This window comes from Lynx canadensis, chromosome C2 (assembly GCF_007474595.2).
Source record: "Lynx canadensis isolate LIC74 chromosome C2, mLynCan4.pri.v2, whole genome shotgun sequence".
In the NCBI taxonomy this organism is placed as follows: domain Eukaryota; kingdom Metazoa; phylum Chordata; class Mammalia; order Carnivora; family Felidae; genus Lynx; species Lynx canadensis.
Window position 1 is genome coordinate 10,263,585 of NC_044311.2, and position 24,076 is coordinate 10,287,660.

The 24,076-nt window shown below is 47.4% G+C and overlaps 1 protein-coding gene across 2 annotated transcripts in view; it reads left to right on the plus strand.

Moving 5' to 3' along the window:
- Positions 1–24,076, plus strand: part of GASK1A (golgi associated kinase 1A) — a 59,993-nt gene that overhangs the window by 756 nt on the left and 35,161 nt on the right. Inside the window, exon 1 of one of the 2 annotated variants that reach the window (XM_030329574.2) lies at positions 19,245–19,420. The exons of the other annotated variant lie outside the window; for it this stretch is intronic. The gene's annotated coding sequence lies outside the window, so the exon portion shown is untranslated. Of the gene's footprint in view, positions 1–19,244; positions 19,421–24,076 lie in introns of those variants that run through there. 2 annotated transcript variants of the gene reach the window in all.

The following is a 24,076-nucleotide window of genomic DNA, read 5'->3' on the forward strand; positions in this document are numbered from 1 at the left end:
GGAGTGCTGGTTGGTCTGGGATGTTATTCAGGAAGTTGAAGAACTTGTGAACCGTTGCCTTTCCACTGATAAAACTCACAGACACCAACAGGCGGAAAAGATAGACCCTTTGAGCGTGAGACCCAGGCTACTTGTGCAGCCTTAGGAAAGGGGCTTCCCTCAGGACCGGCTGCTGCTTAGCTCTGCTTCCAGGTAGAAGCGACCTGCAGCCCCCACCCAACCTGCCTGGGGTGGGGGGGTGGGTATCAGACACCAGAATGAGTTTGAACTCTGAAGGAACCCACAGGGCTCTTCTGTCTGCTATGACTCACTCCCTCTTCCCGCTCGTAAGCACACAGAGGTCAGATTAGAGCTCACTGGAGATGCTTCTCAGGGAGCTTAGCTGTGGGCCTGGTGTTTAGAAGGGCGCCTAGAGATTCTTCTGTAGGATGGAGGGTCTCTGAGGGAACAGCCCCCTGGATGCAAAGGTGTCCTGGAGTTGTGGGGACCAGAGGCCAAGAGCTGGTCAATAGGTGGTTGCACTCTCTCCAATGCTCATAGGTTTCTTCCTCAAGCTGCTAAAGAGAAAGAAATAATGGAATCTTAAGGTTGAAAGGGGGGAGTTGGGGCACCTGGGTGGCTCAGTTGGTTAAGCGTCTGACTCTTGATTTCAGCTCAGGTCATGATCTCATGGTTCGTAAGTTCGAATCCCACCATTGGGGTCTGCCCTGACAGTGTGGAGCCCGCTTGGGATTCTCTCTCTCCCTCTCTCTCTTCTCCCCAGCTCACGTGTGTGCACTCTCTATCTCTCAAAATAAATAAACGTAAAGAAAACAAGAAAAGGAGGTGTAATCAGAGGTACAGGATGTGAAACTGAAAAGTATGGAGATTTTTTTACTGCAAAATTCCACGTTCAGGGGCAAAAGTATTGCCAGAAGAGGGTAGGGGCCAAAGCCATCAACTCAGAGGGTTGTTACAGGTCTGCAGGAGTCTCTTGATTTTAAAGGTGTGTGTGACAGCATTCAGGCTGCTTGCGATGGAGGTGAGGTGAGCAGAGAGAGAAAGTACCTGCTGTCTGCTCTAGCAGCCTAAGGATGCATCAATGTTTGCTCCACTGCCCGTGTGGGCTTCCTATCCTTGCAAGCCTATAGTCTCCTGGCTTCTCATCCTTAGTTAGGAAGAGGACTTGAGTCCGAATTTCATTTGAGTCAGGGTCCACCTGCCAGAGAGAGGGGGTGGCCTGATAAGCAACCTCTGGCAGCAAAATGGCCTTGGAGATCTGAAGGTTTCTTTTGCTTCAACCTCTGAAGGAAGGGTCCTGTGGTCCAGAGGCTGGGGGCCCAAGGTACAGCCCATCACTGACCAGAACAAGCACTGGAGGAGGTGGGGGGCTGATCCTTTGGGAACTTCAGTTTCTTCTTCTGTAAAATGAGAGATTGAAGTAGATGTCCTCTGAAGTTCCATTTAGCTTCAAAAGTAGATGGTACGTGAATCATTTTGAGGTTGGATCCCAATCTGATGTTGACTTCTCAACATGTACAATTATGGTGCTATGGTGCTATGGTGCTAGGGAGAAGTGGCTCTCAGCCCTGGCTCAGACTGCTCCCCAGACCAAATCCAGACCAGAACCAGACCAAGGGATTTGTTTTTAAGGCTGCCCAGGTGACCCTAGTGTGCAGCCAAGACTGAAAAGCACAGGGCTAGAAGGCTGAGGGAATAGGAACTGCACTTCCCCAGATATCCCTGAATCTGTAGAGCTGCCATCCCTTGAGATAGTCCTAAAATAGAAGGTGTCAGTGAACTTCATCTGCAAATGATACATCTAATATGTCCCTCTTGCAGGATCGTTCCACAGAGAAACCTCTCATAATTCATTAAAACCGAGATGTGAACTTCCCCAACGTGTTTGAATATGGTAGCCTTTATCCAGTAATTCCTTAACACTGTCATATTACTGATCCAAGGCACGTCAAACGAGAAACTCCGGGTTAGAAATATAAAGCTGAAAGTCTGGTGTCCTTAGATGTCTTTTTGCCAAAGTGAACACTGAGCTGCAGGACCTGTGAGGGTATTTTTTGATCATCCTGAAGGGGTGTGGGTCTAAGATTGGGAGACACTTGCTATCTTTCCTTACAATGATGGCAGGTGACTTGGTGTGTGTCACGACTCAGAACTCGGATGAAAAATATTGATAGAAGAAGTTAAGATTATTATTGCCAACTTTAAAAAATGTTTTCTTCCTGGGGTGCTTGGGTGGCTCAGTCAGTTAAGCATCCGACTTTGGCTCAGGGCATGATCTTGTGGTTCATGAGTTTGAGCCCCACGTCGGGCTCTGTGCTAATAGTTCAAAGCCTGGAGCCTGCTTTAGATTCTATGTCTCCCTCTCTCTCTGCCCCTCTCCTGCTCATGCTCTGTCTTTCTCTCTCTCAAAAATAAATAAACATTAAATAAAATTTTTAATAAAAAAAATAAAAATAAACCGTTTTCTTCCTGATCATATATATGCCCATACTGCCAATTTCTATAGGTAACCATGTATCATTTTGGCATATTTCCTACTCTGATTATTATTATTATTTTTTAAATGTTTATTTATTTTTGAGAAAGAGACAGAGCATGAGTGGGGGGTGGGGAGGTTGGGGGGGGGGTGGACAGAGACAGGGAGACACAGAATCCAAAGCAGGTTGCAGGCTCTGAGCTGTCAGCACAGAGCCGGACTTGGGGCTCAAACTCACTGAGATCATGACGGGAGCTGAAGTTGGATACTTAACCAACTGAGCTACCCAGGCGCCCCTGAGTATTATTTTAAAGAGATGAGATTATACCAAACATGCAGTTTTTTAGTTTGATTTGTTTTACTCCACTTTTTGTCAAAACACATTCCATGTCTGCATCTCCAAAAAATACTCAGAACCATACTTTCAATGCTCAGCACCACGGTTTTGATAATCATCTCTCTGCTTGTGGACTTTAAGTTGTTCCCACTTTGGAGCTGTTTTCAGTGGTGCGTGGCCAGCTTTTGATTATCCGTGGACTTGGGGATATCCAGGACTGAGTGCCTGGATAAGTGGAAATCAGACAAGCTCACAAGAACAAATTATTTTAGCCTCTCTAGAAAAGATCTTACTGCAGTTACCTTCAAGGGCCCAGAGTGTGGGTGTGGGAGGCATTTCCTCTTGTCTGTCTTCACTCTACACTGCAGTATGTCATCAGACAGGCAGCCATGGAGGGAAGAGGGTCCCAGGAGAACTCACACATGGGTCAGTTCTCCTCAAAGGAACCAAGAGCTAAAATCGCTGGTGGTTAAGACTTAGAAGGGAATCTCTAGGGGAAGGAGCTGAGATCAGAGAAGGGATGTGACCTTCTCAGGGTTACTCAGAGCTCTGTTAGAGCCCAGTTCTCCTAGTCCTCCATAGCCTCTTCATGTACTTGAGGCATTTGGTGCAGCTTGGAGTGGCAAAGGAAAGGACACAGGGTTTAAAATCAGAATGAGGTTTGTGCCAGGCTAGGCTACCACACGGCCCTGGGTAAGCACTCCAGTACTCTGAGCTGCAGGCCCCTCTGTAGCATGGCTTATAATAACAGACTGTTACAGGGGCACCTGGGTGGCTCAGTCGGTTAAGCGTCCGACTTCGGCTCAGGTCACGATCTCGCTGTCTGTGAGTTCGAGCCCCGTGTCGGGCTCTGTGCTGACCGCTCAGAGCGTGGAGCCTGCTTCGGATTCTGTGTCTCCCTCTCTCTGCCCCTCCTCCACTCACTGTCTGTCAAAAAAAATGAACAAATGTTAAAAAAATTAAAAAAAAAATAATGGATCATTACAAGGAGCAAATGGAATCAACAAAAGTAAAACGCTTGATGCCCCAAAGGTGCTTTAAGAATGAGGGCCTTAAAGAAGATCCACAAAATAGTTTTCTTTTTGTCAGAACCTAAATAAAACAAATGGTAAGGAAGTTGCTGATGCATTTTCGTCCACGACTAGTCAAAGAGGGGCTACTGGGACACTTCTGTAACTATGGATCATATGCAGACAGATTCTATTCTAAAGCAGTTCTCTTGCTCCTTTAAGGAGGAAATACCCAGCCTTCAGGAGATATTTGCCCAGTTTGTGTGCCCTGGGCCTCCTTGCTGAACACTGGATGAGCATGCAGTCCCCACTCAGCCACAGTCCCCTGAGGTCTAATGCTGGGGTGCTCCAGCCAATCACCTGGCCCAAGTTTCTCAGGCTCACCTGAAGAAAAGAGGTGAAACTCATTTTGGAATCAGAACTGGGAACAGTGACATTCCAGCCCTTGGAGCCCATGGGGAATTTGATACCCTTTCTCTTGTGGGCACCCCTGTAACCTGCTGCATAGATGAGCCAGGCTCTGCACAGGACTGGCCAGGGAGCAGAGGGTTGTAAATAATCCACTGGCCCTAATTAGCTGAAGAAGAGGCTGGTTCACAAAGCAGTCGGTTGGGAGTGGGGGTGGGGAATAAGCTTCACAAAGAGATGAGTTCATTAGTTGTTTCAAGGGCCAGAGAAAGAAATGTGCTTCAAACAGGCTTCAAAGATGGCGACAGCCCCCTCAGAACAGACTTGGGAGGCCCAGCCCTCCCTCCCACCCAGAGTACCAGTGTAGAAACAGAGTGCATCAGGGTTCTTCAAGGCCCAGGTGCTGTGAGAAACCTGGGCCGTCTTTGCTTGGATCCCTTTTTGATGTGATTGTGGATGTGTTTCCATCTGGGGAGCTTGGGGTGTCATCCCCCTGTTGTCTGGATGGGCCTACACAAGTCTGCCTCTGAAGGACCATCTGGCCCGAGAGTGAGGATAAAACAGTGGTTTGTGGGTGAGCCCCCGGCTGCCCTTCTTCTCTGTGTGGGCCCCCACCCCCAACACACACATACAGATACAGACCCTATTCTTTGAGGTGGCCTGGGATATGGCTGTATTCCCCGGGGGCCCAGCCAGGTGGCCCTGGAACTGCTCACTGAGTGGAAGCTGGAAAGTGCTTTATGATAGCAGCTGGTGAATTCAGTGGTGACTGGGTGTTAAGAGTGAAAGGGAGGGAGAAGGGGAAGTGGAGGGTGAGGAAACAGCAGGAGCCTTACACTGTTCTCTAGGCCTTGACTGGTTCTCAATGAACATGTGTCTCTTCTAGGCAGGGCTTGAGTCTGTCCCAGTGGCTTTGGAATTCTCAAGTGGCCCATCTAGAAGGCCATGAAAGAGGAATTCACAATCTTCTGTTACGAGTGTATCCGTGTTCTCCCTCTCTCTTTGCTGCCGTGCCGTTCATCCATCCATTCAGAAAATACCCGCTGTAAGCCAGACACAGTGCTAGGGCAGAAAATTCAAAGACGAGTGACAGAGACCCTGTCCCTGGGGAGTATGTGTTCTGGTGATGCCATCTGTGTGTGCGTGCCCATGTGGGTGTATATGTGGGGCACAGCAGGTGGTAAGTTCAGGGCAGAGGGAGGCACAAAGAAATGTTTCTGTCCTGTGAGCTAAATGCTCTGATGCGGAGGCAGAGAAGGGCGCTTCTGAGGAGTGGGGAGGCAGGGGGAGTGTCTAAGGATGGCTGAAGAAAAGAGAAGCCATGATTATCTATTAGAATAGCTAAACAGCAAAACGCCCTAACAATTTCAAGTGCTGGCCAGGATGCGCAGTAACTGGAATGCTCACACGTTAAAGGTAGATATGTACGGTGATAGAACCACACCGGAAAACAGCTTGTCAGTTCCCTGTAAAGTTACATACGCACTTCCCACAGAATCCAGCAACCCTCTTCCTGTGTATTTACCCCAGAGGAATGAAAAACATATGTCTACACAAACACCTGGATCCAAATGCGTACACTAGCTTTATACATAATTTCCCCGAACTAGAAGCAAACCAAATGTCCTCAACTGTAGGTTGGACCAACAGGGTGAGATCCAGCCATACTGTGCAGTAAAGACAGCAATCTACTGCTACACACAACAACGGGATGAGTCTCAAAGGCACTTGCTGTGCGGAAGAAACCCATCTCAAAAGGTTACCTACTGTGTGATTCCATTTATCTGACATTCTGGGCGACATGAAGCCACAGGTAGTAGAGAACAGGTGATGGCTGCCGGGGGCTGGGGATGGAGAGGCTGTGACTCCAAAGGCAGGGCACGAGGGAGGCCTTTGGAGGTACGGAACTGTTGTCTCCTGATTGTGGTGGTGGTTCTATACATGTGTGTGAAAACTCCTAGAACTGTCCACAAAGATTTTAGTTGTACTGTACCTTAAAATAACAGAACAACAAGAAGGGAAGGCAGTCTAGCAGAAGGAACAGCATGTGCAAAGCTCTGGAGGCAAAAGTGAGCTGTCAAAAGTTGGCTGAAAGTGAGTTAGGGGGAACCTCCTGGAAATAGGGCTGGAGACAGAGTTTGGCTCTTGGGCATGGGTGGATTTGTGTTAATTATCCGGAGGGCAGCGGAGGGCAGCGAGGCCAATGGAAGAGCTTTTGAGCATGGAGAGGTGAGATGGGTTTGCATTTTAGAGAGCAGTTTCAGAGGGAGGGGAGGCTACAGGGAGTGGAGGGGAGTGTCTGGGAAAGGAAGGTGATCTGGAAGGACATGAGGGAGGATGGACCCTGTGACTGGCCGGGAGGGAACAGGTGAGAGGGATATATTTGGGCTGGAGAACCGCTAGTCCTTGGTAACCTCAGATAGGGAGCCTGGGCAGGTCAGGAGTGACTTGTTTCTTGTCCAGGCATGTAGGTATACAGGCCTCTTGTCTGCCGTCTTTCTCTCTCTTCATTTTCATTTTTATTTATCTGATGGTGCCCTTTAGTCACACTCAGAAGTAATCATGATGTAGAAGTAACTGAGTTAAAAATGATGCCAATCATTTTAATTCTAGAAAACAGATTACTATGTTATATTCCTAAGACCTACAGTGAAGTGTTTGACTTTTCTCCCCTAACCTTCTAAATTGGTTCTGCCCTTATAATCATCAAAGTAGGGTAGGGGCAGTCGCAAGAATAAATGAGTATGGTGTTGGCTCTGTTGTCCCCGCCACCTTGCCTGTGGTCCTCAGTGCTCCCTGCCGGCCAGTGTGTGGCTCCTTCATCTCTCCGTCCCCAACTTCCCCTCCTGCCACGGGCTTGACTTTGGGTTTCTACTAAGTGGCTGCAGGAAGGGGCTATGTCACATGCTGTTTACTTGTGGGCAGTTTTTGTTTGGCTTTCGAGGGTGTTTGCTTGCAATGAGCAAACAGCCTCTTCCAGAGAGCCATCTGGAGAATTCAAATGCTTTCATTTTGGCTCGGGCAACAGGTTCATGGCTCCATGTATAAAAGCCAAGTCAGATAGGGATTCTTTCAGAAATGTTATCAGCCAGAAAACTGGTGGAAGACATCAGAGGGGAGAGGACTAGAAGAGAGAAAGGGAGAGAAAAAGAGAAGCGTCAACGCCAGAGACGTGTGGATGTGAGATGAGGGGACTGAGGCTCAGAGACAAAAAGGACTGGCCCCATGGGGGAGCAGGCAAGAGCTCCTCACAGCCTGTGATCCTGGCGCTCAGGGGACGCAGGGCTCTGGGGCTGTCTCGGGCACGGTGTCCTGGGCTGCTTTCAGCAGTGTGTTGCCCTCTGGCAGAGCAGTGATGTTTTCCACTGTCCTGGCCGACGAAGTCTCACCGACACCGTCTGTCTCCGTGCTTCACATGCCGGGCATCAGCCCCGTGCTCCTGCCGTGGGGGGCGGGGGCGGGGGCGTTAACAGCAGAGCAAACCCGGCTGATCCAGTGGCTGGCCTTGCCTCCGTCCAGACTGGTTTTGCACCAGTGCTGGGCATTCACTCCCAATGCATCAGGCACTGGCGAATTGCCAAGACATTCTGTCTCTTATATCTCGTTTTCCACATTTCCTGGAAAGAGATTGTCCATGTGAATCTACTCTTTCATATACATAAACGAGCAGCATATACCTCCTTCAATAATCTCTACAATCCAGCTAAGTACTTAGGCGGGCAGTGTTGTCTATGGCCATCTTCCCATCCGGACTGTAAACTGAGGGCAATAATTCAAAAACTTTTTAAGATCGCTTTAGTACTTTTAAATGCTTGGTGCCATGCTTGAGGTGGGAAGAGAAGACCCAAATATAGCCAAATCAAATATAGTCAATATCAGAGGGTCATAATTTCAAAAAGCAGGGCACCGAGCGTGGCACCGGCTCACTCTTTTCCCCAAAGGAGATGAGCGAATTCCAGCCCCAGGGAAAACGTGATCACCGATGACCACCCAGATGGAAGGAAGCAGGGGGGGGAGGTCAGGTAGGGAGGAGCAAAAGTCTCAAGCTGTGCCCAGGCTGGGGTGGGGCTCGGGGTTGTGTTGTCTGGGATTCTGGACGCACTGGAGGTGGAGGCTGTAGGCGGTGTGAGGGCTCGAGGCTGGGGTGGCTAGTGAATGGGCCATTTGGGCGTCCATCCCTGTGCCCTGAGGAAGGTGGGCAGGGCACACACGCTTCTTTCTCTAGGACAGAGTGGCTCTGTTGTCTGTCCATACAGAGGCTCAGTGTGTACCTCCTGGGGGAACTGGACCCCGGCTCAGGGACTGGCTGGCGGCGGGGGTGGCCTCCTAGACAGTCTGAGCACTCCCTCCCGGCCTCCCTGTGCACCAGCCACTGTCTGCAGGGCCCCGGGCCCAGTCAGCTCACGCAGTCAGTCACCGAGTTCTGTCTCGCCCTCCTCCCCCTACTACCCTCGCTTCGCCTGGCACTCTAGAGATCCTGTTGCAACTACAAAGACGCTATTGTATTCCTTTCTTCCCCCCCCCCAGAACATTCTCTCTTGAAACTCTAGTTAAAATCCCATCATTTCCCTTTGGGGTGGGGGTGCAGATGGCTGACTGGGCAATGCCACTCTGTTTAGTCACTTCACTGAGAGGGGGGAAAGGCTCCTGGCCCTTTGTTCACATGCACTCACCCCCCTTGCAGTGGCGCTCACTCCCAGGGTGGATGGGTTTAAACTGTAATTGTCGCAATAGCTTACTTGATACGGTTTTAAAGCACGAAGGGTTCAAAGGGTGCTTTTCCCCCTCAGGTTTTTATTTAAATTCTAGTTGGTTAACATACACTGCAATATTGGTTTCAGGAGTAGAAGTCAGTGATCCATCACTTACATGCAACACCCAGTGCTCATCACAAGTGCCCTCCTAATACCCATCCCCCATCTAGCCCATCCCCCACCCACCTCCCTCCACCAATCCTCAGTTTGTTCTCTATTGTTAAGTCTCATGGTTGGGATGCCTGGGTGGCTCAGTCAGTTAAGCATCTGATGTCCGCTCAGGTCATGATTTCATGGTTCATGAGTTTGAGTCCCCCTGGTGAGCTTGAGCCCCGCTTCGGGTGAGCTCTGCTTCTCTCTCTCTGCCCCTTGTGGGGTTCTCACTCTCTCTCTCTCTCTCTCTCTCTCTCTCCCCCGCCTCTCTCTCTCTCTGCCCCTCTCTCACTTGTGCCCTCTGTTTCTAAAAATATATATATATATATATATATATATATATATATATATATCTCAAAGTTTGTTTCCCTCTCTCTTTTCTTCCCCCCTCCCATATGTCCATCTGTTGAGTTTCTTAAATTCCATGTATGAGGGAAATCATATGGTATTTTTCTTTCTCTGACTGACTTATTTCGCTTTGCACAATATGCTCTAGTTCCATCCATGTTATTGCAAATGGCAAGGTTTCATTCTTGTTGATGGCTGAGTAATTACATTGTATATATATATATATACACCACATCTTTATCCATTCATCAGACGGTGGACATTTGGGCTCTCTCCATAGCTTGGCTCTTGATAATCCTGCTCTAAACATCGGGGTGCAAGTATCCCTTCAAATTTGTATTTTTGTATCCTCAAAAGGTGATTTGTAATCGGAATTAAATTCAAACCCTGCTTACTACCTTGGGCAAGTCACTGGACCTTTAACCTCAGCCTCAGTTTCCCCATGAACATAATACCATCCCCTTGTGAGATTGTGTGTTTGACGCTATAATGAGGAAAAAGCATTTCATATCATGGTCATCAGCATATACCAAGTGTGCAATTAATGAGAGCTGTGATTACATAGTTCCTAGACAACAGACAGGGCTGCAGAGGCCTGAGCCTCTACAACTGTTAGTAGGATCCCTCAGTGCCTCAAGGGGAGTAGGAGTGGAGAGTAGCCTTGGACCCTAGCTCCAATGCATAAAGGGTTCTAGAATGGGGGGGTATATGCTATAAAGGGGATTCCATTATATCAGCCCTCCCTACAGTGGTGAACTAGAGAAAGATGGAATCAAGTGGTAGAAGTAAAAGGGTACGTCGTTCGAGGGTTCTTGACCTGGAGTCCATACATAGAATTCAGGGGAGCCCTACACCTGACTGAAGAAAAGTTACATCTTTACTTTTACTAAGGAAACCCCTAACTGAAATGCAGTGTTTCTTTAATAAGGAATCTAGGCACGAACCAGAATAGTGTTAGCAGGACATGTGACCTTGTCACCAGGAGGAATCACGGATAATTCATGTCATGACAGTGGAGACACGGACTTTGAAGCATATTCTTTTCTCCTGACTGCTTTGAAAGTGCACTTGTTATTAGATGTGCTGGTAGATATGTTATTTAACGTATCGATAAAGAAGAACGTGTATTATTATACCATACATTTATTTTTTAGGTGACTGTCCTAACTTTATTTCAGCATATAGTATATTCAATACAATGTATTCAATATAATTGATTGCCTTTGGAACCCTATATCTTTTATTTTGTACATTTAAAAAAAGCATCCTGAGAAGGATCCATGGCTTCACTAGGTGACTAGAAGCATCTTTGGTGCTAAAAAGATTCAGAACTCCTGCTTCTGTGTAGGCATTCATCTGTGTGATCTGATCTTGGCAGTGTGCTAACGGCCCCCTTTGCCTAAAAGTATCTTCTCTCGGCCTCTACTCCAGGATCACTTAAAAAATAATTTTCAACAAACTTCTTGTGTGTACTAGGCACTCTCCTGGGTGTCAAAATATAATTTCCTCTCAGTACTAATAACAACATATATTTGCACTGGGCTTTGTGGCTTTCTTATAGATTATCTCATTGAATCCTTAATCCTTCAACTGTTAAGGCTGGTGTCATTAAACCCATTTTAGAGATCAGTAATAGAGTAATTTAGAGAACACTGATGCTGAGTAATGGCCAGGTCACACAGTTACCAATAGGAAGGACTTCACAGCGGGCCCTCCAACCACCGATGCGACTGTTTCCAATCGATTAGCCTGAAAATTTTCACAATTTAGATGTTTCACCTTGATACCTGGTCTTTGGAAATTTTCTGTTAAAAGGAAATATCCTTGGAAATTAGTTCGTTGTGGAGAGCGTTGTGCTGAGAATCTGAGTCCCAGGTATATCGTCTTCAAATATAGGAGAGCCCTGAGGGTGGGCTGGGTGCGGATTTGGGAAGGCCTGGGAGCAGGACCGCCTTGGGGAATGGTGTGTGGGGGCAGGAGACACAGGTGTGTTAGAGCAGGGTGTTGGGGATAAGGGAGGCCAGTGCTGAGCGAAGGAGCCCTGACACTGAGGGGGAGCTCTTAAGCCCAACTCGACTCTCTCTGTGTGTTTAGCTTGAGGAGCCTCCAGAACATGGGGGGCCGAGCCCCCAACATCTAAGCAGCATCTCCACGAGGACACAGGGAATCCCTGTTTCTGGACCAAGAGCACGTGCGATGGACAAGCAGAGTGTTTCTTTGTATCGTGAGACTTGCTCCTGTTCTGGAGCACTGAGAGGGTCCTTGAGGCACCCCTGGGCACTTCCTGTTGTCTCTTGTCCCTGCCTATGGCTTTCTGCCTAGTTTGTGAGCCCCAGGAAGACAGCAGCTCTCCTGTAGCACCCAGTGTGGATGCAGAGGAGGTGCTCAGCAAGTGTTTTAATTGGGTGGTAGCCTCCCATATATCACATTTAAGTCTTTCCAGAGCTGTCCAATATAAATTCTGGAGGTGATGAAAATCCTCTATTCTGTGCTGCCCGTCATGGGAGCCACTACCCACGGTGGCTGTTGAGTACCTGAAATGTGACTAGTGTGACCAGGAATGAAGATTTCAAATTTTAATTAATTTAAATGTAAACAGTCACATGTGATCAATGGCTCTTATATTGAGTGGTACAGCTCTGAACCAATAAGTATAAACTGATGTGCAGATAGAACCCAGGCTGCTGGCACAGTGAATGAAGTAAGCTGGGTATAGTGGAAAAAAAATCAATCTGCTTTGTATTCTCAAGTTTTATTGAGCCATGGTCAAAGAAGTGTTTATCTTCTATGAAAGACAATAAAGCTAGTGAGATCCCAAAGGCAAAGGTCTTTCCTCCTCGGTGTTAGGAGATAATAGGGAATGGCGGGGCCTGCAACGAACTGTAGAGAGCATGTTGTTGAAAGCGAGCCGTACTCTACTCCATCTGTGCGAGAACATGGGCCCAAGCTGTGGCTGGAACTTCCTCTTTTCAAGGGAAGCCCCAAATCTGGATTTTTTATGTGAAATATCCTGGTTTTTAAACATTGGTTTGAATTTAGTAAAAATACTTCAGGCCAGGCAAAACACATCTGTAGGCCAGATTTGGCCCATGGTCCCAGTTTACAAAGTCTCCTCTACGCCTTATCCTGAAGACGTCCATTTGACCTGCTACAACTGGGATTGATTTAAGACAAGACTGAGGTGGAGTCTTCCCTTGGTGTCTTTGTTGGCTCAGTTTCCCCTGTTGTCATGGGTTTGGCCAGAGAGGGGAGAAGTGTGTCTGGAAAACCGACTCCCCCCCACCCCCCACCTCTGCCCCTTCTCTGGGGTTGTGTCCTGTCCTCTGAGCAGCCAGGGAGTAGAATACTCTTGAAGGCTGGAATGGGATGGCCTAGAGAAAAACTTGATGTATGTTTTTAAGCAAGAACTCCCGGGGCGTCTGGGTGGCTCAGTCAGTTAAGCGTCCAACTTCGGCTCACGGTCAGATCTCACGGTCTGTGGGTTCGAGCCCAGCATCGAGCTCTGTGCTGCCAGCTCAGAGCCTGGAATCTGCTTCGGATTCTGTGTCTCCCTCTGTCTCTGCCCCTCACCCACTCACACTCTGTCTCTCTTGCTCTCAAAAATAAACATTAAAAAAAAAAAAAAAAAAAAGAAAGAAATCCCTACTCCTTTCCCACCCCAGCTCCACTCCTGGGCCTGAGAGCAAAATATATGGCAGTTAATACAAGGGCAGCCAGAGAAAATTTCTAACAAATGACAGGGTCTCCAAAATTCCATCTGGCCTGTGGTGTTTCCCACACTGGTGCTCTTGTGAGCTGGAACAAAATGGTAATTCAGTTATGGATACAGAGAGGACTCCTGGGGCCAGCAGGACTGCAAAGGCCCCATCGTAGAATCAATGTAGAGACAGCAGAACAAGGGCGAGCAGGGAGGGAGAGGTAAAAGACTATGTTTAACTCCCTCTCAACTCAGGAGTGGGCAGAGGCTTTACACCCCAACCTATAGGGCATGCATTCTCCGTGCAGATTCCAGAAGCCCTACCATGGAGGTAACCCCATGGCTGTTGCTAGAAAATTATGAGACTAGTAATAGTAAGAATGTTAACACTGATCGAACATAGCTAGGTGTCAGGCTTTGTTTTGAATGCTTTGCCTACAACAGCTCATATAACTCTCGCGGTGCTCAGTGGAGTGTTTTTATTTTTACGAAGTCACATTCTTTTCCCACCAGAATGTCACCATCATAAGGGTAGTGACTTTTGTCTGTTTCCGTCACGGCCTGTCTCTTCTGCCTGGAGGAGTACTTGGCTCAGGAGGTTCTGCTAAATGAGCTAATGAATCGTCCACCTTACAAAGGAGGTAGTCTTCTTATTGCCATTATACAGATGAGGAACTTGAGGCCCAAGGTGACAGCAATGACACAGTGGAGCTGGAATCAAAATCCAGGCAGTCTGGCTCCGAGCCCATGTGTTACTAACAGACTGGTGATGGCAGGCCAGCCTGGTAAACGGTTGCCTCCCTCTGGGCCCAGAGAGGACACTTGTCAAACAGCTTGGGGACTCGAGAAAGGTTGTGGTGGGCACATTTGTTCTGGGGGCTGGTCCTGCGGTTAGGGGCTGAGTGCGGGTCTCGGGGACCATTTGGACGTGGGCTGCTCAGTCCCTTTCTTAGCCTATGCCCGTGGTCTGGGGCCATCCATACCGAGCCTGAGGACTTGTGGAGTCCCTGGAGAATGTGCACAAACCCTGAGAGACTGTTTGTCTTTCGATGACAGATAGGTCACTCTGTCCCTGGAGCAGAGACCTGGCGGCTGCATGTGTTACAACCCTATGTGGAACCTCACATTCCATGCTTCCTTCATATGCTGAGCAGTGAGTCAGAGCTGAGGTTAGAACTTGGGCTAGAATCCTGTTCCCTCAGGGGCAGGGCTGAGGGTCCCTGTGATGGGCAGCTCCGTGAGCCAGGGTTCTTTGCTTGGGGCAGGAGGCACAGAAGTTTTCCTTCTTGTCCAGCCTCCGCCCTCTAAGATCCGTACCTTAGGTGACCAACTGCAACCACCTGTGAGAGGGTCACAGGAATGTAGTTTTGTGTGTGACCCACAGAAGTGTTTCAGATTGAGCAACAACATTGTTTTCCAAAAATACACTCCCTTGGGCTCGTCGTCCATGGGCTGCTCTGACCCTCACCCCACAGACTCTTCCCTCTCCAGCTGAACCTCACGTGACACTGCCCAGGGAACACTTCTCCCCCTCCTCCCAGCTGACATTTATTGAGCATCTACTAGGAGCCTGAAATCCTTGTAAGCATTTGACATTTGTCTCATTGAATTTGCCTAACTGCCCTATAAGGCCGTGTCTTAGGTTGGCTTCTCCCCAAAGCAGACCTTGAGACAAGGATTCCAATGTGAGTAATTTATCTGGAAGATGGCAGTATAAGACAGCAGCAGGTGAGGCTGAGGGGGTGGGGAATGGAGAGTGAGACCAGGAGGCAGCTGATGCAGGGTGCTGGAAGGAGCAGGTTACCGCTGTGGGCTGGAGCTTGTTCCTGCTGGGGACTTCAGGGGGACTGTGTAGAACATGCCTCAGAGTCGTCCTACCTGACAGCTGAAGCAGATGGGAACTTTACCCACCAGTTCCTGTCTGTCATGGGTTGACGGCTGATCCTGGGGGGGTATTAACTTCCTGGCGGGCATATTCCAGCATCCAAAGCAAGCCTGAAGGCAGAGAGTCAAAGCCGCTTGTGGGAGGGGATATGGGCAAGGCACGGATAGCACCCACTATAGGTAGGTATGTCTATTTCCCCCATTTTACAGGTGAGAAAATGGCAAGTTCCATATTAGTGGGTCACTACCAGATTATTTTTTAAGAGAGGGGAAAGGAAAAGAAGGAAAGAGAAGGGAGAAAGACAACATGAGTCATTCCATTGCTTAAGGGTGTCATTTCATGAAGCTTTTATTTCAGTTATACACACACACACCCACACACTTTGGGTCACGTTGTCAAATGTATTTCTGTGCATATTGGTGAAAAGAAAGTTTGAAAGCCAGCGGGCAAATGGCATAGCTGTGGCAGTCAGGACCTGGTAAGAAGCAAAGAAGGTGAGTAACTTGCCCAGGGCCACACAGCAAGTAGGCAGTATTGCTGGGATGACGGAGCCTCTGTGCTGAACTGCTGTGCTGTTACTGATCACTTCTGAAGTCCTTTAAATGGTCCTGGTCATCTCCTGGTTGTTCATCTCTGTGGGAGGACGCTGGCTGTGAGCACAATTCTGTAGAAGGAACACCTGGAAGACTCAAAATTTCAGGAGTTGGTTGGATGAAGGACCAGCTGTGGACTGTCCTGGGGACCTGAACCCCAGAATGAGAAGAGGCTGTAGGAGAAGAGGTGGGGATGGGAGAGGGGAGGGGGAGGGGAGGGGAGGGGCAGAAGAGGTGGGGGGCAGGGGAGAGGTGGGGAGGGGCAGTGCCAGCAGGACAGGCATGGTTCTGAAACCAGTCCTCCTGAGAGAGGTAATGGCTGCTGCATGGCATCTAGAGGTTGGACCTGTAGGGAGTTCTTCAGCCCAGTTTCTCCTTTGTCGTGGTCCGTTCTTCACAGGATAACAATAATGGCAGCTACCATCTTTTGAACTGTTGCTGTGTCCCTATGATTTCTTTATGAGTTTTAGACACATTAGCTCATTAAACACCCTCATCAGTCCTGGGAGATAGGTGCCATTGTCTCTACTGTTGTAGAAACAAGTGAAGAGCTAGGACACCCTGGCCTTCTCCCCCAGCTGGGCCTGAGGGCTTATGTGATACGCATGGCTCTGTAGGGTGACTCCTACTGATGGCTCTTCCTCTCTACTGGTTCACCACACCCTCCCCATGACTTTGGTGCTAACCTGGGGGTTTCTGGTGCAAATTCACCTGATACCAGCTCTCTGGCCATGACTGGCCCTGATTTGGTCTCTGTGGCCATCGATGATGCCCAGATTTTCAGGAGGGGGACTCTACCATCATTGTCGGCTTTCTTAGGACATGAACTCAGGGAAAAACCTGTGGTTTCTTACCGCGTCCTGACTGCCACAACTATGTCATTGAACGCATTGGCTTTCAGACTTTTCTTTTACTGATGTGCTTAGCAATATATTTTGCATTGCGACTCCACATGTGTGTATGCGTGTAACTCATAGGTTTTTTGAAATGATACTTATCCCTGTGAGATACATTAACTCATGTTTCCTTTCTCTCTTTTCTCTTTTATTCCTTTCCTTTCCTTAAAAACAAAATCTGATAGTGACCCAGACACTACATGGATTTCAGCCCACAAGGTGACAGTCTATTGAACTCCCCCCTCATTTTAATATGGCCATTCCCCCCTTCTTGAGCTTGGTTTAGTTTCCCAGGAATGAGGCCAATTTTGGAGGCAATGTGCCTGTTGTTGCATTTTCAAATCACTGTGCCACCCTGCTGACATCTACTCTGCATTCTGGACGGAGCTGGTGCACACTGATGCTTCTCCACGGGCCAGTGCCCTCCACCTGCAGCCAACCCCAGGGTGAAGGTGGTCAGGAGCCCCTGACCTGGACCAGCTGTCAGGGCCAAGGCCACCTCCCTGCTGTTCCATCTGCGGTAGGGTAGGAGGTGGTCCTTTGAGTCTTCTAGGCTGCCTCCACCAACTGCCTACCCTGACAGAGACACTTAGATTCCCAAGGTGGGCATGCTGGACATGGCCTTCTTAGAACTGGGCTGCCCAGGGACTTCTGCAGTGGGAAGACATCTTAAGGAAGGCCATATGGCCAATCTCTACAGCAGACAGTGTGGAGGTTGTATTAATTTCCTCTTGCTCCTGTCTCAAATTACCACAAACTTGGCGGCTTAACACAGCGTCCATTTGTTCTCTTACAGTTCTGGTCAGAAGTCTGAAATCAGTGTCACTGGGCTCAAGTCAAGGTGTCGGTGGGGCTGCTTCCTTCTGGAGGCTTTAGGGGAGAAGCCGTTTCCAGCTTCGCTTAGCCACTGCATTTTTTGGCTTGTGGCCCCTTCCTCTACCTTCAGATAGCATCACTCCTATCTGCTTCACTCATCACATTGCCTTCTTTTCTGTAGTGAGATCTACCTCTGCCTCCCTCTTGTAAAGACACTTGCCGTTCTGTTTAGGGCCCACCAAGTAATCCAGGATAATCTCTCCATCTCAGGATCCTTAATTCAATCACACCTGCAAAGCCCTTTCTCTTTCTTTCTTTTTCTTCAAAGTCCCCCTTTTCAACACAAACTCCGCAGTTTCAAGGGATTAGGTCCTGGATATCTTAGGAGGCCATTACCACGTTTACCACAGTAGTCATCCAACCTCCACTTTGAGGACCGTGAGTTACTCTCTGTCATCAGCTGGCCCAGTCCTGCGTGGTCGGGCTAGGGCTGTGTGCTCCTGAGGGTCAAGTGAGACCAATGTGACCTTCAGATGCTTTCCCACTCCCATATACCAAAACAAGGCAAATCAATAGTTACTCGTTATTTAACAAATAAATGCTGTGTTCTACTACTTCCAGAGTTAGGATTATAGCTCTTTAATTAAGTTCCTTTTCGGGTCTGTGGAAATACAGGGAGCTGCAGAATCTCAGAAGTGGAAATAATTTAGAGCTTGTATAATCCAGGGGTTTCAAACTGGTGGCCCCTGGGTCAAATCAACTAGATTCTCCAGGTTTGGCCTTTGATGCTAAAGAGGGAGGTGAAGGAGCCTAGGAAATCTCTCAAGACAGAAGCTATGCATACAAGTCCATGAATTTCCACATAATTCTATTTTGCATGTCAGAAAGTGAACTTTGGTCCAGCCATTTGCATCTCTTCTGTAACACAATGAATTTCTGAGAGCTAGGGAGGCTTTCCTGCTAGCTCTGACACTCCCAGGTAAGTGGATAAGCTTCACACAGGTCCTCAGGAATGCAAATAGGAAAAACACATTAATACTTGGTAAACACTGCCGTTCTTAACATTTGTTGTTTTACAGTGCTACTCCCATGAGATTAACTGTATAATCGTCCAACAAGTGTCTGGGGTTATAGACAATTTAGTTTTAGTTGTACTGGGGGGCAAAACGGGGCAGAGAGGATACTGAAGACTACTTTCTCTTGGTTTCATAGTTTTACTTTTTAAAGTCTTCTTCTGGACCCATTTCCTGAACTGAATATTACTTTTTTTTGAAGACAGGGAAATTTCCATTCTTTTGGACCCCACAGCACCACAGTGCACCAGTAGAGGTACCCAGTAGATGCCTGTCACAGGAGACAAATGGAGTTTAGCCTACATTTTCCTGCCTGGGAGAGCTCTCTCCTTGGCTCTTCATCCCCCTTTCCACCTCTGCCCCTCCCCTGCCCACCAGATACACCATTCCAGATGCCCCAGTGTTGGGAACGCCCAGCATTGGATATTCACGTTGACAGAACTCTGTCTGACCAGAGCTCTGGCATTGTGGGACCAGTCCAGAAAGCCTGTCCTGGGTCATATGCAGAGAGAAGTTGTACTTCATGACACAGGAGAGGAGCAGAACCTTTCCAGTGTCTCTTCTTGGTGGAACTTGGTGGGGATACACAGTCCAGGATAAGAGATCATTCCTTCTAACACTCGATGCAACTCAATCCAAACAGCATGCGGTCACATCAACCCCGAAATGGGTTTGGCCCCACCAGACCAGGGCAGGAGGCCAGGACAGAGGAAAAGGAGCCAGATGTTACGAAATACTGCTCTGTGCTCAGAGGGCTCACATAGCCCTTAGCAAGTATATGGGCAGGGATACAGTGGTTGTTTATATACTTATGAACAGAAAGCTGCAGATGGGGAAACATTGATCGACCCGATCCCTTTCACAAGAGGAGAACTGAGATTCAAGTTGCAGGAGGCGAGGGGTTGTTGGTGGTGTATAGCTGACTTCCAGGAACACCTACTTTTGCCAAAAGCCTCGGTGAGAAATTAGACAAGGTGAGGAAGGTAGGGGCGAAGGTGGGAACAGGTGGGCCTCTGGGGGTGTAATTAGACCGTGGGCACTGGGGACCTTTGGGGCAATCGTACATGTACTTTAAATTTTGTGTGACAAAGAGAGGGCAGCCAAACTTGCTTTGGAGAAAGAATTTCTGAGAGCTGGGGAGGCTTCCGCACCTTGGGTCCTCTTACCCTGGAGGCTGCAGGGATCAGGCCTGCTGCCTCTCCCCTCAGCCACCCTCTCTCCCACCTGAATTGTTTCCTGCCGCTCTCGATGCAGCTCCCTGACCTGTTTTTCTCTTGTTACACACACCTTCCTTTCCGTTCTGGATTCTTTTTACTACTAGAAACTTTGCTGATTAGAAATCTGGTGTTAATTATTGCTAATCTCCTTCCAAATGTTAATGGAACGAGGTAGGTCTATGTTCAAACTTTCCTCTCCCAGAATCCCCTGTAGATGGTCTGGTGTGTGTCTCAAGGCTGAGTGTGCTACAAGAATTTCCCAACTTGAGACCAAACACTCAACATCTGTTCTAATGTTGAAGGAAAAACTGATGTGTATTAGTTTCCTTCTTAAGGGATTTTCAAGGGTAATTTTGATCAAGACTTAATTTTTGCCTACTTTGCTCTATTAGAATCTAACTTTCCTGGAAATTGGAATGCCACCCTACTACAAATTGTATGCTTGCCTTTGTGTTTGGATTTACAGTTGTGTTGATCTAAGTGATACGGTGCTGTTTGTCCTTTAGTATAGCATTTCTCTAACACTGTAGACTCCTGGGGTTCCAAGAATCTATGCCTCAGTTCAGATCTGTGCTGTTCAGGATGGTAGCCACCAGACACATATTGAAATGTGGCTGGTCTGAACTGTGATGTGCAGTATGTGTGAAATACACGTTGGGTTTCAAAGATGTATTACGAAAAATGTAAAAATAACTCAATTTTATATTGATAAAATGTTGAAATGATAATATTGCAGATGTATTTGGCTAAGTAAAAAATATTATTAAAGTCAGTATCACCTGGCTCTTTCCCCTTTTTATTTAGTTATTAAAAAAATTTTTTTTAATGTTTATTTTTGAGAGAGAGAGAGAGAGAGAGAGAGAGAGAGAGCAAGTAGGGCAGGGGCAGAGAGAGGGAGACACAGAATCCAAAGCAGGCCCCAGGCTCTGAGGTGTCAGCACAGAGCCCGACGCGGGGCTCAAACTCACGGACCGCGAGATCATGACCTGAGCCGAAGTCGGATGCTTAACTGACTGAGCTACCCAGGTGCCCCTCCCCTTTTTAAAATGTGGCTACTAGAAAATTTAAAATTCCATACGCAGTTAGCATTATATTCTTATTAGACAGTGCTGAGTTGAATAAACACTGGCTCACAGCAGAATCTCATTGTTCAGTTCTTCCATTATTTTCGTTTTGAGAGAGAGGACGAGAGTGCGTGAGCGGGGAAGAGGGGCAGAGGGAGAGGGAGAGAGAGAGAATGTTAAGCAGTCTCCATGTTCAGTGCGGAGCCTAACACAGGGCTGGAATTCACTATGGTGAGATCATGATCTGAGCTGAAATCAAGAGTCAGATGCTTAACCGCCCCAGTTCTCATATTCTTAATAGTCAAAGCCAACAATTCCCAATCTCTTGTTTCCTAACCTTGTTTCCCCTGATTTTCATTTCTGAACATTTGAGGACTACAGGTGTTCATTAGACTCTGATTTTCTCATTCAAATGTACCTGTTCTCTGATTCATTTATTTCTGACAAGAGTCTCTAGATTGTTGACCTCAATCTTGGTGATTTGCCTGATTTACACAAGAAAATATTTATTTTATTTGGTCCCATATCCCCTTCAAATCATCTTCAGTACACTGGGGGGTAAGTATGCATTTTTAAAAAATAACAGATGAGCGTAGTCAAACTCAGATCACTCCTTGCCAGAGTCATTTTTTGTACGAAGAAACAGACTATTTCTAGATTAGAGGTCTCCAGGGCGGGGCTTATGCACCTCAGGGATACACTAGATAATTCACTGTATTACAGTATAAAAAAATATTAAAACTTCTGTTTACATTTGTTTTACCTGATCCTTTTCAAATTTTTCATTTCTTGTTCATGTTTTACAATGAACATATTCATTTAGCACTACCTGCTTACAGTTTGTAAATATTGGGTAAACTAATGTGGGAAGTATTAGAGGGATGTGCTCAAAATGTTTACTAGTAAGTGTATGTCATCAAAAGGTTTTGAGACTACTGGTCCAAAGAAGGTAATTTCCCCCCTAGTGTACATTGAATCCCACCACTGTGTTAGTGACTCTTCTGAATATATGCAATTCATTCATTCATTCATTCATTCATTCATTCATTCTTGAGGATCTACTAGGCAGCTGTTGCTTTGGTCCCGTAATTTACTTGACTTCTGGGAGCCTGGATTCTGAATCTGTTGTTTTCCTACCGGCCTCATGGCTGGCAGAAGTTTTGGCAGGACTTGAGGTGTTTGGGGGTGAAAGAATGAGTGACGGAGGCCTTTTTTCCTGGGCTTGCCAAGATGGTCTTTTAGTGCTTAGCATATCTTCACCGAGGACTAATGTCTGCCATTTCTAAATTTAACATTCTTCTCTTTACTTTTTTTGTAAGTTGTGTTTTCTGGGGCCCTTCTCCCTGTTTCAGTTCTTTTCCTAGCTGAGAACCATCACTTGTTGCAACTTATTTGGTCTTCATTCCCATCCCAAGCACAAGCTGTTGTTATTCGTGCAACCAGGAGGTTTCTGTCACATCGCAAGGTGATTGCATCCCTGAAGTTATGTTATGGAAGCTAAGCAGCAGAACTGGCCAGACATTCATGGAATCATGTGCCTGGGGCGAACTAGACTTAAATCCGAGCCTCACAAGAGCTTCAAGTCACCTCCAAGTAACCTTCAGTCCCCATCTCAGCCATAAATCCCCCAAGGTCAAATATCTATGGTGCCTTTACCTGTTCAAAATGCTTTTCTTCAGGGGCGCCTGGGTGGCGCAGTCGGTTAAGCGTCCGACTTCAGCCAGGTCATGATCTCGTGGTCCGTGAGTTCGAGCCCCGCGTCAGGCTCTGGGCTGATGGCTCAGAGCCTGGAGCCTGTTTCCGATTCTGTGTCTCCCTCTCTCTCTGCCCCTCCCCCGTTCATGCTCTGTCTCTCTCTGTCCGAAAAATAAATAAACATTGAAAAAAAAATTTAAAAAAAAAATGCTTTTCTTCAAAGGTGCCAAGGAGAGCATTTACCTGGGCAGGTTAAGGAAGGGTGGGAGGACATAAAAAGAGATTTTCATTTTGAAGAAGGACCTTTCTCCGTCCTTAAGAACCCACTGTGTAGACCACCACTTACAAGACTAAGCTGGCTTATTGGACTTCACATCCACCGAACTGCTGCAAATAAAGACTGTGTGAAGCCAAAGGACGTTGTTGAAAGGGGCACAAAATCCCAGGTTCCTTTGCCATGCTTATCCCCTCCCTAAACTCACTTCTATCTCCCAGGGCCTCCTTCATCATTCTGTGGTAGAGTGAAAAAGTACGTGGGTTTTGGGAAAAATTCAAATCCCGTCTGCCACTGACTGGCTTTGTGACCTTGAGCAAGGTCCTTCTCTAAATCTTTCTCTACCGTTCTGTACAATTTCTATAATTGTAAAAATCATCACATTAGTACATACACTGTGGGGAGTGGCTATTATTAATCGAATCTACTGTATTCACCTCTCAAGTCAGATATGCTCAATTTCCTGGCTATAGTCTTTTATTTTTTTACTTGAGATATAGCTGACACACAATGTTATGTTAGTTTCAGGTGCCCACCATTGTGCCTCAACAAGTCTATCCCTTATGCTCGCCTCAAGCGTATTCCTAGCTACACTCCTAAGAAAGCTTGAGCTGGAAGAAACGTGGGCACCACCTGGTTCTGGAAGGAGCAGGAGGCTTAGAACCTGTCTGGTTTTGAGGTTAAGCCATAGACCTAATTTAAGGAAAACAAATTTTTTATTATTTTTAAATTTATTTTAGAGAGAGAGAAAGAGTGCCGAGCAGGGGTAGAGGGAGAGAAAGAGAGAATCCCAAGCAGGCTCCACCCTCAGCACAGAGCTCGACTCAGGGCTCGATTCCATGACCCTGGGATCATGACCTGAGCCGAAATCAAGAGTCAGATACTTAGCCAACTGAGCCACCCAGGTGCCCTGAGAATAAGAAATTATTAGAGAACTGCTTCTGATGTTCCCTCTCAAGTATGCACAGATCTGAGTGGGTCAAATGGTGGCATTCTCTCACTGATACTCTTTTATTTAACGAAGTAGGACATGAGATAAAGTTATTTTCACTTTGAAAGAAAAGTAAACGTAGCCTGGAAATGTTTTTATTTTCCCTTAATTTTCCCCATTGAGAAAAGGCTGCCATCTACCCTTGATCTCACACAAGCCTTATTTCACAGATGAACTGAGCAGTCTCAAAGGGGTGAGCCTCCTTCGAACGCAGGGCCTGCCCCAGGGACCCAAAGGCAGTCTTTTACGACCCGGGCTGGAGCAGAGGCTTTAGGTGGCAGCCTCTTCCCAGAGTGGCACAGTGATTAGGTCAGTGGCTCTGGAGCCAGACTGCCTGGGTTCACGTCCTGGTGCTGTCCTTGCTGGCACTGTGAGCTTTGGGTCACCCT